The following is a 17222-nucleotide window of genomic DNA, read 5'->3' on the forward strand; positions in this document are numbered from 1 at the left end:
TTTGTGCTTAGCAGTGTATGGGCAGAGCTGCTCTGCTCTGATCTCCTTTATGGACTCCAGAGCTGCTGGTTGGGTGGGAAGGGGGAGGAGTGAGGATGCGGCAGGGGATGATGGGATCTCTTTGTTTGATTTGATTTGAGTTTTGCTTCTTTCATTGAACTGTGGTTGTGGTATCATCCGATTTGTAGAGCTACAATCCCTCACTGAGTGTTGCATCTATCTCAGGAATCTTGGAGGTTTGGATGGGGGGCAGAAACCCCCCACCCCAAGGCTGTGGAAAAGAATCCAGAGAGTGGCAGAGAAGATCTGTTTAAGCAGTACAGACACTGAAAAAACCCTTGGCAAAATCAATTGCTTTAGAGATCAGGGAGTTTAAGTCCATGTGTATATTTTCTTGATGATGGGTGTTTAGGAAATGCTTTCAAGATGCGTCAATCAATTTCTCATGTCTGTGTAAACATCCTGTACAGTTTTCAGGGAGAAGTTGTGAAAATTACTATAAATAAAAAAGTGAATTTGATCACTTCGTTTGGTTTTCAAGCTTAGTGAAACCAAAAGGTAAATAAGATGAACAAAATGTGAAAACTAAAGTCTCCTCCTTTTCTTCCCCATGATGTAAAATCCTGCTGTGTCCCTGGTGTTGGCAGTGGTGCTATGGATAGCTGTGGTGTTATGGATGGCTGTGAGCAGCCTCTGGAGAACACCCCCTGGCCAGCAGCTCAGGAATGCCCTGGCCTGGACTGCCCAGCCTGTCAGTAAATCCCTCGTTGTCCATGGTCATCTTGCAGGACTTGCTGTTTCTTTACCAGGTGGTGGCAGAAACAAAGGCAATCCCCTCTTGCTCCATGGCTCTGGCTGCCTTTTCTGCCTCTGCACGCTGTTTGAGCCCCTTTATGTGCTCCATGTGCATGTTGTCTCGAGATGGACAGATGGGCTGTAGTGCCTTAAAAACTGGTTGTGTTCACTCCTCTTTGGGAATTATTTTGCCTGCAGAGGGACCAGTCTGGGTTACTCTTGCTTTGTCATCCAATGAGGGCCTTATGCCCAGCCTTTCAAACGTGATGCCCTGTGGTGGTGGCAGAGCCAGGGGGCTCAGCAGCATTCACCCACCTCAGGCACCTCCACTGCCTGGACCCTCCACTGCTGGCAGGGCTGGTGCATCCCCTCTGTCTGTTGGAGGGTGTTTCAGGGTGTGCTGGCACATGTGGTGTCCATCCTGCCAGGTCTCATTGCTTGCTGGGTTGCCCTGGTGTGCCCTGAGCCCAGATCTGCTGCCAGAGTGGGGTGTAAATCCCCCATCCTTGGCCAGCAGAGATGAGCTCACGGGAGCAGGGCCGGTGTGGGGAGGAACGTGCAGGCTGCCCATGTGCTCTGCCCTGGATTTATGCTGTAGGTCAGTTCCTCAGAGTGCAGAGGCCATAAATCAGTGCAGAATTTGTCCCAGGGTCGGGAGCCATATGGTGTGCTGGAGCAGGAGAGGAAGAGGGATGCCCACACTGAAGGAGAATAAAGGCCTGTGTTCGGGGCCAGAATATTTCAAAGCCTGAGAAAGGGGCAAAGTTCAGTTTCTAATTGAGTGCTTTGAAATATATAGATGTATATGGTCAATGTTTATCTTCCAGAACAAAGCTCACTCTGTTTGTCCAGTGGTTGTGTGCCGGTGCTGGGATCTGTTCCTGGGGGTGTCCAGCCCAGAGCTCCTGGGTGCTCTGGGGTCTGGGGGTGTGGGTGCCCCTGGCACGTGCCAGCAGCCTGGCCCTGCTGGCCCAGCCCCTGCTTGGAGGCACTGGTGAGGACCTGCACGTTTGTGGGAGTTTCCTGGCTTTCCCAACACATTTGTATGGTTCCCAGTGCATGTACACATCATTATCTCAAACCAGAGTACATTTACATATGTAAGAATTATTATAGACAAAGTCCTAAGTTTAATTATTCCTCTGTCCATATCTTGTACTTCACAGAATTTGCATAAAAATCAGACATCAAAGCCAGAACCCTTTACTGGAAGAGAGGTCTTTCTGCTATATTATTTTAATAAAATAAATCATAATGATCAATTAAACCTAAATTTACTCTTTAGATTTTTTTCCTGCGAATCCATTGAAATGAGAGTTAAAAGCAAACTTTAAATTTAGCAATAAGAATCTAACACAGTAAGGTTTTTAAATTGCTTTTTGTTTGATATTTCTCACTCCTCTCTGCCAACCTCATCACCCATCTCTTTTCCTCCACTCTCCTTGTCTTGCCATTTTGGAAGTTGAAATGGTTCTTTGCTGTCACTGAAGTGAATGTGGGTTCTGCTGCTGGAAGAGCAGGCAGGTGAGTATTGCATTTAATTGATCTAGAAATAGCAAAAAGGAATTATTCACCCTGCCTCTGCTTATTTGTGTTTCCTGTAACTCGAGTTGTCTCTCGAGTGGAGATGATTTAATTAGAGAACAAAGACTATTTTAAATCTAAGCTAGGCAAGGGAGGCTTCAGTCTGTATAATCATTTGCCTTTCTGGTTTACCTGTTTATGACAGTCTACCTGGAAGTGCTGAAGGGCCCGAGTTTGCAGGTGAATCTGTGCTCTGCCCAAAGGTGAGTGATGTGGAAGGCACTCCTGACTCCTGTGCTCTCCTGCTTCCTACTCAGGAAACATAGAGTGTTACATATAAATGTGATCAGATATCCAATATATACTTGTGTACACAACTGACTGCATAAAATCATCCAGAGAAATCATCAATTAGAAAGTATTTCCCTTTTTAGTGCATTGGCGTTAGCAGAAACTTGCTGTAATCATGGAAAAACTTGTATTGCAGTTTTATTACTTAATAGTAGGGTTTTTGATGAAGCTTTCACAGTTGGATATATGAAATAATTATATCTCATCTAAGTTTTAACTTTGATTAAAAAGCAAAAAGCTTATTTGGTATTAGTGAGATAGGTTCTATCATGATGTGCTTCTCCTGTGCTGTATCAAAACTATCCAGGCACTTGGTGTATGGATTATTCTTTAATGTTATCTGTGCAGATAGAGCACATGCAGCTCTGACTGTGCCCCAGGTATGTACATGCATGCATGTACAATACTGGGAGCACCACAGAGCCCTGATCTTGTAAGATTTGTGCAGTCTTGGGAAATAGCATCTATCATGAGAAATTGAATTTGTGTCCTTAAGGACTATCAGGTGGGGATGTGGCTACAGAAGCCATGAGTATCTGCCCTGGGTTGCATTTTTCTGAGTTTAGGGCTCTGTGAAATAGTAGGATTTAGTTCCCCTCATAAAGTAAACTGGCAAGTAAGGTTTGTTTGCATATATACACTTACCCAGGGCACACAGGTAGTATTTCTCCCTAATGTGGGTTTCATGGTTCTTTTTGTTAGGGATTTTTTTTTTGCCCTGTCTTTTGCAACAACTTATAGCTCTCCACTGTTAAGATTATTGTTTAGGAAAATCAGTCAGTTATAAATGAAAGTTAAATACTTTTATATTAAGTGCATCTTATACCTCTGCCATGGCAAATATGATTGATTAGCTGTCTTGAGAAATTTATAACCTTTGATAAGATTGCACCAAGAGAAGTGCTTTGTAAGTTTTCAGTAGAGAATGGAAAGACACTTTTGATGTTCCTCATTACTGGTTTTCCACTTGTGATGGAGATAAAATACAGTAAAGTGCTTTTTCCTCTTATGTATGAGGGCTCTTCTTCCTTTCATACCTGGTAGAATTGTGTGGTCCACTTTGTATTAGTATGAATGGCAATTGCCTTGTAAATGTGGTGGCCATTAATGGGTGAATAGTCTGTCATCTCTTATTTTGTCCTTTGTCTTTATGCTTTATTCACTTTTACCCTCTACAAAAGAGCTTTAATTTAGACCTCAAACAACAGTAGCAGTGCTTCAGTTCATTATAGATCTAGTGGCAGTTTTATTTCATTTTGATGTTCTTTATATTTTGATGGGTGTACAAAACAGTAGAAGCCATTTTAATCAAAAGAAAATTTCAATGAGAGCATGACCTGTAAACAGTGGTTTTGTAAGAGTCACAAAAGTTTCTGTTACACATTTGGAAATTATTTCCATGATTTAACTGCAAAGGGCAAGTAAATCACCCCCCTCTAAGAGTTAGAAAAAGGAGTGTTTTTCAGGATCTTTAGTTCTTTAACTGACTCATTGTATCATCTCAGCTAATTAATTTCACCTTTTCTATGCTTCAGGATTTCCATCTGTGAATGAACTAATGACACCTACTTACAGGCAGCATTGTGAAGATTAATGAATTGACATTATTGAAGTATCCTGAGGTAGAAGTCCTGATGTAAGTACAAAGTACTATTACTGATGCTTCCTAATTAATCAGTCCACAATCCAGCCTGTGGAATCACATTGGTCTACAGCAAACAAACACTGGATTATATTTGCAATCTGTGGGTGGGTTTTTTTTCCCAGATTTCTGGTTTTAAATGTTATTTGAACCACCTTTTTTGGTGAGTCTAAGAATCTCCCACCCTCCCGTGGGACTTAGAGGTGAGATGGGCTTGTTTGAGGAGAAACAGGTGATCCAATGATACATGTATCACCCTGGCAGGTTTTACTGTGGATACAGAAAAGCAATCTCAGCCTGGGATTTTCTTGCCTCCTCTGGTGCAACATTAGTAACACTTTAGGCATGCTGTCCTTTAAAATGGGGATGAAAATGTTAGTGTTACCAGGACCATCCAGAGTCCCAGCAGGGGCTGGATGTTCCTGCAGGTGAAGGTGGGTGGGAGGAGTGATGTTGTGCACCAGGAAATCTCAGAAGGGAATTGATGCTGTGAAATTGTTTGCAATTTATGCGGATAACAAGGTCCATTCTTACTCCTCATGGCTGGGCTGCTGTTTCCATACAGATATGGTTATATCTGTGCAAGTCTTATACTACATGTTTAAAATTGAAAAAATAATTTAAAAAAAAGCTAGTTGAATTTGTCTGAGCCTTGCCCTAATTAAATAGTATGAAACATGTACCTAAATTCTCACAATTTTGAGTACATAGTTGACAAAAGAGGTGAATGCAGTTGCTGCCTGTTTCAATTTCCAGAGACTGGTCACATTCCTAAATGTCTTCATACACTCCTTGTTGGAAATTGAAGTCACAAGATATTTTTTTGAGTTATTTGTAACTGTTACACAAGTGCAGACAGAGAGGTTTAAAGTTTCACAAACATTTGTATTTCTTTCTACTTATGTCACTTCTTTAAAAAGAAGAGTCTATCACGTGCAATTATGAAACTGCTTCACGTTTGACACAGTTGAAGATGTTTTCAGGCCACAAAAATGAAATTTTCTATGACTAATTTAAATTAAAACCCCACTCTGGCAGAACATGTCCTCAATCTTTGGAGTCACATGGTTCTTGGAAAGCTCTTCCTTGGCTGTGCAGGAGGTCAGACTTTTAAGGAGAGAGTCTGTGCATAAATGTGCAGTGCTGCTAATGAGAGGAATTTCACACTTCTACCCTCTGCCTCAAGCTCTGTGTTCATCCTGCTGCCTGCTGCCTCTGAAGCCTTTGGAATTAGATGTTATAATGAGTGCTGGGCCATCACTGAGCCAGTGCAGCCGCATGCTGGAGCTCTAGCTGGGGACATGGCTTCCAGGAGGTAGGGTCACCCACCCTGCAAAAACTAGTAGTACTTAAAAGTGAGGTCTCCTGTTTGTTTCTGAGAGCATCTCAGCTCTGTGGCTGCCCTTCCTCTCCCCAGTGGTGATTTTCAAGCCAAACAGCCCTTTCATCATTGCTCTGGCTTAGCAGCAAAGTTGTCTGTTGATAATAGCAGGCTTCACTTCTTCCCCAGCTAACTGGTAGTCAGGCAGCCAAAGAATGGCCTATCCAAAATTAGGATATGCTCAATGCACCATCCGCTGGTGTTGTTCCCATCAGCCTAATTACATGACTTTTGGGTCAGACAATGTCTCATTGTGTGGCCCTTGGCAGCTAGGGGATGCCTAATGCTGCATGAATGTCTGATGTGGAGTTTGATGGCTATGACCGAGGCTGCAGCTCCTCACTGGAATTGAAAACATCCGTGCAGTTTCCATAGAAAACCAGGTCAATGGTGCAGCCATATAGCATTAGCCCCAAGGGAAGCCATTGCTTGCTTGTTGCCTGTACAAATCTGTGCAGGGTGGGCAGTTCATGGTGCATTTCTCTTTCAGGTAAATGACAGTTAAGGAGTCAGATTGATTTAGTCTTTAGTGACCTAATTCAGAATCCTAATTTATGGCAAGCACCATCCCACATCCCTTTATCTCTATCTTTTCTTCTATTTTATGCATTTAAGAACACTTCACAAGTGTTCTTATGAACACTGCAAGCACAATGAAGATGGCTTTGTACCCATAAGTTTAAAAAAAGTAATTTTATATTTTCTTTGACTGCAAAAATTTTAGGTAGAACTACCCTATCGTTTTGCTTCCTGTAAAAGCCTGCCTTTTTTACAGGCAAAAGCAAGGTATGAATGTAAAACACAATTCATTGTAGATGAAGGCTGTAATATGCTTGTTCATTTCAAAGGAGAATGTATAACTAATTACATTTTAATTGAATCTCTAACGTCAACAGCTGTTTTTAAAGGATCTTTTAAAGCTACATTTATTTTTAGTATTTAGTATAAGATTGTCTTTCTTTGCACACATCTCTCTTCATGCATTATTGCCCTTTAGAAAGTTTCCCTTCTTTTAAAGTATCAGTTAACGCTAGCATACATTAAAGAGTAAGCTGGTAAAACTTGGTTTTAAGGTGCTTGGTGTGACTTTTCTGTGTGGAGAGGAAAAAAAATATGACACCACCAAAAAGCACTTTGTTGTCTTTTTCTCCCAGAAGTAAGAGGTTCCAGTTGCAGCCCAAAGTGCCAAGGCCAGCTCTCAGCTGCTGGTGGTTTACTGATGGTTGGCTGGCTGTTATCAGTTCCTCCACAAGGCAGCTGCTAATCACAATAAATAGCAAAACCATCTCTTTAGTCAGGGAGCTGCACTGATTTAGTCCTTCTCTGATAGAGCAACAGCATCTGTGAGTATCCTTTAACTTAGAGGGATCAAAAAACAACTAACTGCTGTTCATGTGAAAAAACTTTGTTAAACTTAGGGGTTTATGTATCAGGGCTTGGTTCTGTTGATTTCCTGGGACATGAGTTAAAGTTAAACTCACTCCCCAACACCTTCTCTCTGCTTTCACCCGAGGGGTTTGTTCATGTCCCAGTGGGTTTGCAGGAAATCTGTGTCTTGCTGGTCATGAGCAGCTCTTTCCCTACACATGCTGGGATTCCTGCAGCTATGGAATTTACCCAGAGAGAAGATACCCACCTCTCCTCTTGAGAACTGGATATTTTTGTATGGTTCAGAGTCTTAAGCACTCCAGAAATGGAGGGAATTATCTGAGAGATGATTGCTGTATTGCTGTGCAGGAATATGTAGCTAATATCTGTTTACTGTTTTCTGTATAATTCTACAAATTCTGCTCTATTTTTCTGTAAACATCAAAGCCTAGTAATCATCAGAGCCCTGTGTTGGTTTTGGAAGGTAGTTTCATTAGAGATTGAAATGGCAGTGTAGTTGCTAAAATTTCATAAGCAATAAATAAAAATTCATTATTTCTTGCAGAAAACTATGCAGTAGGCTCAGAAAGACTTGACATCTGAGGCTAGGATGGTAATGGATGTAGTGGCAGTAAAATAATTGCAAATCAGGAAAACCGGTGAATCTTCTAGTTAACACCTGCAAATGCATGGTGATTATGTTTTCACCAGTAAATGGAGATTTGTGAAACCTGTGATTTGCAAGAGCAAAGTTGACCCCTTGTATTTTAGTGTTAAATCTCTCGTCTCCTTATAAGTGCACTGCTTCTAATTTTGGTTTTGTTAGGCAAGTGTAAATCACAGTTAACACTGGTGACATTGCTGTAATTGCAAATATCTGGAGTCAGTGTATTTGAGAGAAAATTAGACCAGTTTGGTCAGACTCTTTGGAGGGGGAATCTCTGAAAGCAGAATAAATTCATTAAAATGATAGGAGCTATCCCTATCCTGATGCTGCTGTAAATGAGAGCTGAATCTGACCAGCTTAGCACAGCAGCCTAAATAGGATTTTTAATGAAGCATGCACCAGCTCTTACATAAAAAGAGCTTCTTTTGTTTCAATAGTGTACAGCAGACTGAAATACCAAGATGTGTGGTGTTCCTTCAGCACTCCCATGTCCACTTCAGCCTTTCCTGGAACAGCTCAAACCATTTTAATGCACTGATGGGGCAACTGAGACTAAAAATGATCCTTGGGGAGTTTGATTTAGCTCTTAGACAGTCTTGGCTTGATGTATTATGTTCCTGTGAAGGTAAGTTAAATGCCATTAAAACATGTTTAAAATTCTGGATTGGAGAGCTCAATAGAAATGCGAAGCACCTTGTTATGTTAGATGCTGTGGAATTAGCACCATGGTTTATCCTAGCATTCAGCAATAATTTTTCTGTGCTGGGGCAGAAAAACAGATCCAGTAAGGAATGTGCCACAGCTGGGCTGATGGAGGCTGCAGTGAAACAGCATTTTGATTTGTTGTGTTCTCAGAACTTTGCTTAATGTGTTACTATTTCTTCTTGTTAGAGCTGATTGAATCACATAAAACTGAATTCCAGGAGCTGAATAGCTACATGGCTTTGTGTTAGGAGACATACCCATCACTCCAGGATTGCTTTTCTGGTGTCAACAGCCTGTGCTGAATACCAACAGCACCCAGGGATGTTCTTCTGTATGGCTGGGAAAATGCACAACACTTTGTGCAAAATAAACATGTCTTGTATGCTGAGTTGTTGAAAAGTTGTGTAACTTGCCTGGTGTCATTTTCAGTAATATTTGCCAGTGGACTCTATATACTGACTCTTAGACCTACTGTCATGTTGGATTACCATTTCTATCAGATAAAGCAGTTTTTATCTGTGTGTTTTCATTGGTAACACTTGTTCAGCTCCTGTGTGGTGTTTTATCCAACCTCTCTCTTGCCTTTCCCGTCTCAGCTCAGGGCTGTGTGCAGATGGGCTGTGCAGAGGGACGCTGAGGGTATGCCCTGCTGCACTGAAACTCTTGGAGTCTCAAAAGTCATGCCAAGGCATGCTTTCTTCCTGATCTCAGTGGATCCAGGGTTTTCCTGCCACGTACATTTGCTGCCTGGACAGCTAGGAAGTGTTTGGTTGCCTGTGTGCTCACACACATGAGGATACATGGAGCAGGTGTGTTGTGTGTGGCTGAGAACGCAGGCAACACGTGTTGCTTCTGTCAGAAACATGCTTTTCCTGCTCTGAGGGCTGTTCAGGTTATCTGTGTATAATATCATGAGCTGGAAGAGAAAGGGAATCTGTGCCCTTTGAAGAATCTCCTCCAGTTTCACTTCTGTCTCTCTTCAGTGTGATACATGTGATCTTCCATGTGATTCACATGTTTTTTATTCATCTCTTTCCCCCACCCTCCTGTTGCTCCAATCTTACAGGCAGTAAGAGTCTGGCTTTGGGCTTGCTGGGGGTTGCAGATTTTCATTTCAATGTGTTACTGGATTTTTTGGCTCTGGAGCAGAAGCCAGCCTGTCTCACAATGGCTCCTCTTTGCAGTAGACACTTCCAGGTTAATAAGTGCACTGATGCACTTATTAAAACCTTGGTTATTTATTCATTTCCTTTATACTATCTTTAGGTATACACATGGACTTGGAAATGATCAGTCATGTTTTTTTCATGTTGCCTTGCTTTTTCTGTTCTCTTATATCAGCATGGAAATCCATGGTGTTGGTACTGGAAACCACCATTTCTATCCCATTTATCTGTATGAGTTGTCTTTCTGGATTATCTTTTCTGGTGAAAACCTTGAAGATGCCATGGCCTTTCTTTCTTTCCTTCCTGACTCACAAAGATATAGCAAAACTCTCCCAGACCTGGCAAGAAGCTACCTGAGTGTGTTGAGCACTTGCAGGCACAAAGTGAGAAATGAAAGTTAGGGAAGAGAACTGGGTAGAATAAAATTTTTGAATCCAGACCTTCCAGTTACACAGTGAGATGTGTTTTATTTCAGAGAAATGAGCATTTGCAAGAGTGTGCCCGGGTGTGCATTTGCAATCACCTGAATCATTTGCTGGTATCTATCTAAACAGGTGTTGCTAAACCTCCTAAATTCAAATAGTTTAATTTTGAGGGAAAACCTACTGGTACAAACCAGTCTGGAGCCACTCTTCTGCATGCAAATGGGAGAAGGGAAGGTTTGTTTAGAAGTACAAATGTAACAGACAGAGGAAAAGGGGGGAAAGGGAAGAAAGGCTGGAAAAGCAACAGAGGGAAAAGCCAAGTGTTGGGTAAAAAGACTTCCTTGGAGAATTCACATCATTGAGGTGAGTACACTGAGGACCACCAGCACTGCCTTCTAAAAGCTGCTTCATTATTGGAAATGAATGGAAAATCCTCTATCAGATAAGTTGGTTCTTTAGATGGCACAAAACTCAGCACTTTCCACGTGGTAAATTTAATTTGCCTTTTTTTTTTTCTTAGCATAAAATTTGATTAGACTCCAGGAAATTCCTTAGAATTTCAGGAGAAGGGATGTGATGCAGTGCTGGGGCACGGCCAAGGTGCATTTTCACAGGTGTTCTGATCATTAATGAGGGGCTGTTCATGATACATGTTATCACCTGGTGAGATAAATGTGATCTGAATCAAGAGGCAGCACAATCACACTTCTGTCAAATTAGCCTGGATGAATGATGCAAAGTTTATGCAGCTTTATGTTTTCAGATCAGTTTTATGCCTGCTGTGGGAGGACAGCTGACAGTGAGCCAGGCAAGGTTAGCAGCTGATCTGGTGTAAAGTCTTCCAGTACAGTCACCCCAATAAAAATTTTTAAAAGAAGTTTGCAAAGGCAAAGTGCATTTGCATTGGCTCAGTGCTCTCCATCCAGTGGTCACAATGTTGTGTAATGCCATAAAAGCAGATTTAGGTTCTCTTTAGGTCACTAGCACAGCTCCCTGAGGTTCAATTTTCTAGACCTAAGCAAGGGCTTAGGTGACCCCAGGCTGAGCTCAGCACATGGAGGGGCAGCCTGGCAGGTGCTGTGTGTGTGTGTGTGTGCAGAGCCTCATATTGCATCCTAATAGTGATGCTTTTTCAGAAAACTTTATGCAAGTTGTAATTCTGAAAAGCTACCTGCAGATGTTTCCTGCAGGTATGGCAAGCTGGAGAAGAATGAGCTCCCCTGAAATGGCAGGTTAATATCTGAGTTTTTATCAGTGTTGGTTGCATTCCCTGGAGGCAGCTGTTTAAATCTCTGCTGATTTCCAAATGAGTGTTAAGGGCTTCCTCTACCCAGCTCCTTCTTCCCTCTGTGCCTCCTGCAAGAAAGCTCTGACTCCAAAAAAAGAGTTGAGGGATTGGATATCCCATGTGGGATCACTGAGCCCAGCATGTTATTCTTTATTCTCTCAAAGATTGAAAGTCATTAAAAGTAAAGATGATGGATAAGTGGTGTTTAATCAAGAGCTGTCTTTAAGTGGGTTCAATTGTGAAGTGGCAAAGGGTTAGAGAGGCTAATTTCCTTGTTATAAATGGGTCCACTTAAATTTGATCATTGGAAAGGGTAATCCATGTTTTGTGGAATAAGGAAACATCAGTGCTATAAAAGCAGACCACTATTTTTTGGTGGTTTTCCCCAATTTTAGTGTTTGGGGGGGGGGGGGTATGTCTCCTTTACATGTGCAAGACAATTTGAAACAAATAGAGAACCTGTAAATACTGGTACAGCATTTTAACCTCCCTGAGTGTGGGCCTGGTGCCAGGTTTGTCTGTGGCTTCTCCCCTCAGTCAGGATCTGATGGCAGTGTGAGCTGTTGTGATCACCCCCTGCTGCACCAGGGCCTGGTGGGCTCCTCAGAGAAAGGAGCTGCTCTGGAATTGCACCCAAGGTCCTTCCCATGGTGCTCATGCTCATTACTGACAGGAGTAACTGAAGAGGCTTCTCAGTCTTCTGTTGTGCAGCTTTGGTCAAATAATTCTGTATGTCATTGGGTTAAAGGATATTTAACAAAAGGTTTGGAGCAATCCCCCCAAAAAAGCAATAACTGCAAGAGAAATTACTCCCTACAGTTTCCCCTAGGAAAGCTTACCTAGGTGTGCTTTTGTCACATGGCTGCTCTTGTTCAAACCTGCAGAGGAAAAGGGGAAATTGTGGCCATGGACACACCTGCTTGGAGATGCCAGTCTTTTCTCTTGGTTAGCTGAGAGCTGGGGAGGACTCCTGGTAACTCCTTTCTCTTGCTTTCCTCATCTTCATGTCACAAGAAACAACTGCAGACATTGTTAGAGCAGATCTCAGCCATGTGTTGTCTCAGTTCAGGGTGGTATTGGCTTCCAAATTGTCTTTTTTGCCCAGAACATACAGTGATCATTGGTGACAATAACTGAGCTGTTGGAGGACAGCTCCTTCCAGCTGTCTGCTGAGGAGTACCTTGTTCCAGTGGAGCTGTTCTACCTGTTCTTGAGACTCTACGTGGCATCAGTGGTTTTCATCTATGCTGGATGAAAATGGATACAAAGTAGGCTCACCTGTTAATCTATAGATAAGCTGATGTTTAAACCTCATTTTCTGCTTTCTTTGAAGTGAAAGGAAATCATCCAAACAAGAGAATTGAATTGATTCAGTTGTGTTTTCATTTCCTTTGTGATAAATGTAACTTTCCCCTCTCTGGAGGATGCCTGTCCCTCCTTCCATTGGAGTGAGGCAGCACTGGCATCTGTGCAAACCTCCTTGCTCGGGTTTCCCCACTGGGAGTTTTCCACCCTTGCTGCCCACACTGGCTCTCTAGAAACCACCTTTCTTTCAAAATCCCTCAATTAACTGTGAATGGTGCCAGGAAAGAGGCTGACCCTGTTTCACTTTCTCTGTGCCAGACCTGGTTGCTGGCAGAGGAGCTCTCCATATGGTTCAGCTCTGCCATTTTTCCTGTTCCTCCCAGATAAGCTGACTGACCTGGGAGTCTGCTTGGCCCTGGCACAACTGAAGCTGTACATAATCACACAAGGAAAGTAGAGGTGAAAAGCCAGTAGCAGTGTGGTTTCTGGGCCAGGCATTAATTGGGCTGTGGCAGAGCTGATGCCAGGTCCCAGATCTGCTGCAGCCATGGGCTGTAATTTTAGGAGGGTCACTTAATGCCTTGTGTCTGCCTTCCTGGTCTGGCCAAGCAGAGGGAGCAGTGCTCCTGCTCGGTCCCACAGCTTCCTGCCACCCATCCTTTGGGGCAGGGCTGCTCTTTGTGTAAGGGCTGCCCAGCATGACAGGGATCTGATCTTGCTTGAGGTCTGTGCAGTCTCCAGTAATAGTAACACAGACAATCAGTTAACTGACTCAGAAACAAGTACTCAAACAATATGCCTGTGAGCTTTCTCTCTTCATTGGATTTTATTATGATGTGTTCTTTGTTTGATTCACCCTATACCTCTAGGAACATTTATTTAGCTTATTTATGACATTATGGTTTTCTTAGAAAACCAGGGCATAGCTCTGAGTAGTCAGATGGATAATGCCTTTATTCATGTTGTTTCTCATGTAATAATTTTAGCCTCTACAAATACTTACTTCAGGCACTGAATGTATTAAAATTCTTGCAGTAGTCTTTGCTCTCTCAGATAGGATGAAATGCCTTCTCCTGCTGGTTGGATTTGGACCCTCTGCTCAAGCTGTGACAGCCACATTATTCCACACTCAGTGCCACTGTGATTGCCAGACTTCCAGCATGAGTAAGAGAACCTGGTTAATACCAATTGTGTGCACTTTATTTTTCCCTTTCAGAGGTTATATCTGGTTACTGTGTGACTGGAACGATGAGACTAACCTCAGTTTTAGTGTAACAAAGCAGCTGTGAGCTTTCTGGGTAAAGTATATTTTGACTGACATACAAGTAGCTGTAGCTTTGTTGCACAATGGAGAAAATGACTTCATTTAACAGCTTTCTGTGCCAAGAAAGAAATAAAACAGTTCTGAGAATGTTGAAGATTTTTTTCCTGTTTTAATTTTAAACCTAAAAGAAAAAGCTGTTGCCATATAAGTCCAAGTCAATGGAATGTATAAATCTTTAAAAAGGTTTCATAAAGTAATAATGATTTTAGTGTATGTACCAAATGAGATTAAAGAGCTACATTTGGTTCTAATACAGAGTTTCACATTCAAAAGGACCATCAGTTTCCTGTTTAAAATCTACTTATATTGAACTGAATGGAGTTCAAACATAATGCCATTGTATTTCAGACATTTATCTTAATTTAAAACAGCTGAAAAGCATTAATAGCAGAGCAAGGAGATGCAGAGGTATAAGCGTTCCTCCCTCCCTTCCCTGCTTTTTAAAATAATGAACTCAGATGAAACATGGCCCTGCTTCTGCTGTCCTGCCAGTCTGCAGAGCACAAGGAGCAGGGTGCCAGCCCCCCTGAAACCATTACAGGAACATTTCTTTGGAAGGGCTGAAGGACATGAGGGAACCTTCCTTCACCAAACATTCCTTTCTGAACAACAAAGGTGGGTCAAACAGTGATTTATTGGAGCAGTTTTTACCCTGAACATCTTCAGGAGGCATTGCAGTACAGGCACAGCAAACTGCAACTCCCCAGCCTGAACTTTCCCACCTTGAGGCTTTGATCTTCTCCTTCCCATTGAAAATTCTCCCTCTGCCATGACTGCCCTTAAATACATAACATGGTAAATCATGACACTGTGCATTTTACATGCCTTTTGTATGAATTTCATCTTATCTGCTGTAATTCCACGCCGGGTTGCTAATTCTGTGCCAGTCAGGCTGTTCAGAATTATTCAACATCTTGGAGCTCTGAATCATTTTCAATAAAAATCAAAGCTGATTTCTGTTTTCCTGCTTGGTGTTGTTTCCCAGGAGGAGATGGTGAGTGAATAAAATGAATGGTAAGGGCATGAGACGTCAGTTTTAGCACACCAACTAGAAAAATCCTAATGGGGGCTGGGTCAGTCTTGTTTCAGGTGCTGTACAATGACAGAGGAGCCAAGTGTTGCCTCTGGAGGTCTCTAACATAAGAAACCTTTACAATAATTTTCCAGTGAGTTTTCACACTAGAATAAATTACCTCAAAACCCCTCCAGAATGATAAAGGAATCATCCAGTTTGATGTTCCACTTGCATGGGAACACCTTTTCCCCAAAGATGCCTGATATCCCACCAATCAATGTATCTGTCTAGTGGAATAATGTGAGAATGTAGTTTTTATTATCAGGCTCTTCCCAGGGAGCCTGGGCTACTTTGTAGTGCTATATTCCTTGCAGTTCTCAGAATCATGTGCATTAAAGGTTGCTTAACAGCTGGTGAGTCACACAGCTTGTTCTTTGAGCTCGAATGCTCCATTAGGGCACATCCACTAGAGGTATTTTAACCTTTGAAAAAATCAATACAAGTGGCTTAAGCATTCTAGGTTTTAAGGAAAAAAAAAGGCAAAACAAACTAACAAATAAGAACAAACTGCCTGCATGATGTTTAATAAATTAATCTCTCTTTCAGTGGGATGTGTCTTAGGGGTGTAACATTTGCTGGAGAGCAGCACACTTCTTGTCTAAAAAGTCACTGTGCTTGGGCATCAGACAAAGCTGAGTCTGAGGGGAGTAAAATGTCTTCTGAGTTATAAAAATCTTTGGTTCATTTTCTCAGCATTGCAATGGGGGACAGACAAGGCACTTGGAAGTGTACTCCCTAATTTCACAGGGGAGCTGGTCTTTTTCTTAAACCATGAACTGTATTTACTGCAGATAATTGCAAATATGGCTTATGTGTAGCAATCCACAGTGCTTGACTAAGTAGTCAGAATGAGAGAGGAGTTCTGTGGGCAGTGTGTATTTCCCTCGAGTTTAAATGTACCTGATGTTAAACGAGTTAAACTAGTCCTGCTTTAGCCAAACTTCTTGAGGAAATGAAGTATATGCTCCCACTTCCCTGGTCAGTGCTGGGGCTTCTCCTCTGTGATATAACTTGGTGGAGGAACATTGATTTGAATCAAATTTGACTGTGAGATGAAGGACTGAAGGATATTGCAGTCCTTCAGATTTCATAAGGAGAAGCAGTCCAGCAGAGGGAAAACAAATCAGCGCTTCCTTTAGGGAACACACTGCAGAGTTGATTATTAGACACCTGAGGATCCAAGCCTTTGCCATGCACACACGTGGCACAACTGCACAAAAAGCAGATTTCTGAAGTGGTGCTTGTGCAATGAATCCTTTGCATACAAGGGCAGTGGTTTTATTTTTCTCTTATGGTCTAACCTCGGTGATTTTATTTCTCATTATGTCCCCTTGGGATAAATAACCTGGCTGTATAATCCACAGCCCCCTCTCAGAACTCCTGAATTGCCTCTGCCTTGGGCTCTTTGGCATCGATTTTTATCCTCAGTATGAGGTGGAGAAATCTCCCTGTGCATCCCAGCCCCGAGCCAGCCAGGCTGGGATGTGGGCACAGCTCTGCTCCTTGTGTGGCCGAGGGACGGGCTGGTGGCAGGACAGAGTAATGGCGGCATTGTGTGGCGACAGGGCCGAAGGACGGGATGGTGGCAGGGCTGAGGGACGGGGTGGTGGCAAGGCAGAGTAATGGCGGCATTGTGTGGCGACAGGGCCGAAGGACGGGATGGTGGCAGGGCTGAGGGACGGGGTGGTGGCAAGGCAGAGTAATGGCGTGGTGGCAGGGCTGAGGGACAGGCTGGTGGCAGGGCAGATTAATGGCGTGGCGGCAGGGCTGAGGGACAGGCTGCTGGCAGGGCTGAGGGACGGGCTGGTTGCAGGGCAGATTAATGGCGTGGCGGCAGGGCTGAGGGACGGGCTGCTGGCAGGGCTGAGGGGCGGGCTGGTGGCAGGGCTGAGGCCTGGGCAGGGCGCAGCCCAGCGGGGAAACCCGAGCCACGCTGGGCTGGCTTTGGGCTCCAGCCACGGCCTCTGGTGGTGAGCAGAGCCAGTGACAAACCCAGACACGGCCAAGCTGCTCCTTTCCACGGCCCAAAGCTGCCAGGCAGGCTCAGTGCCCCGGGCCTCTCTCTGCTGGGAGCAGAGCCTGGGCTGTGCAGGAGAAGGGCTGGCGAGTGGGGCAGAGCACTGGGAGAGGAGAATGTTCTGGTGCTTCGTGCCACCAGCGTGTCACCAAGAGTTAATGGCAGATGTGGTTGTGAAAATGTTCTGTA

Source organism: Molothrus ater, chromosome 13 (assembly GCF_012460135.2).
Source record: "Molothrus ater isolate BHLD 08-10-18 breed brown headed cowbird chromosome 13, BPBGC_Mater_1.1, whole genome shotgun sequence".
NCBI lineage: Eukaryota > Metazoa > Chordata > Aves > Passeriformes > Icteridae > Molothrus > Molothrus ater.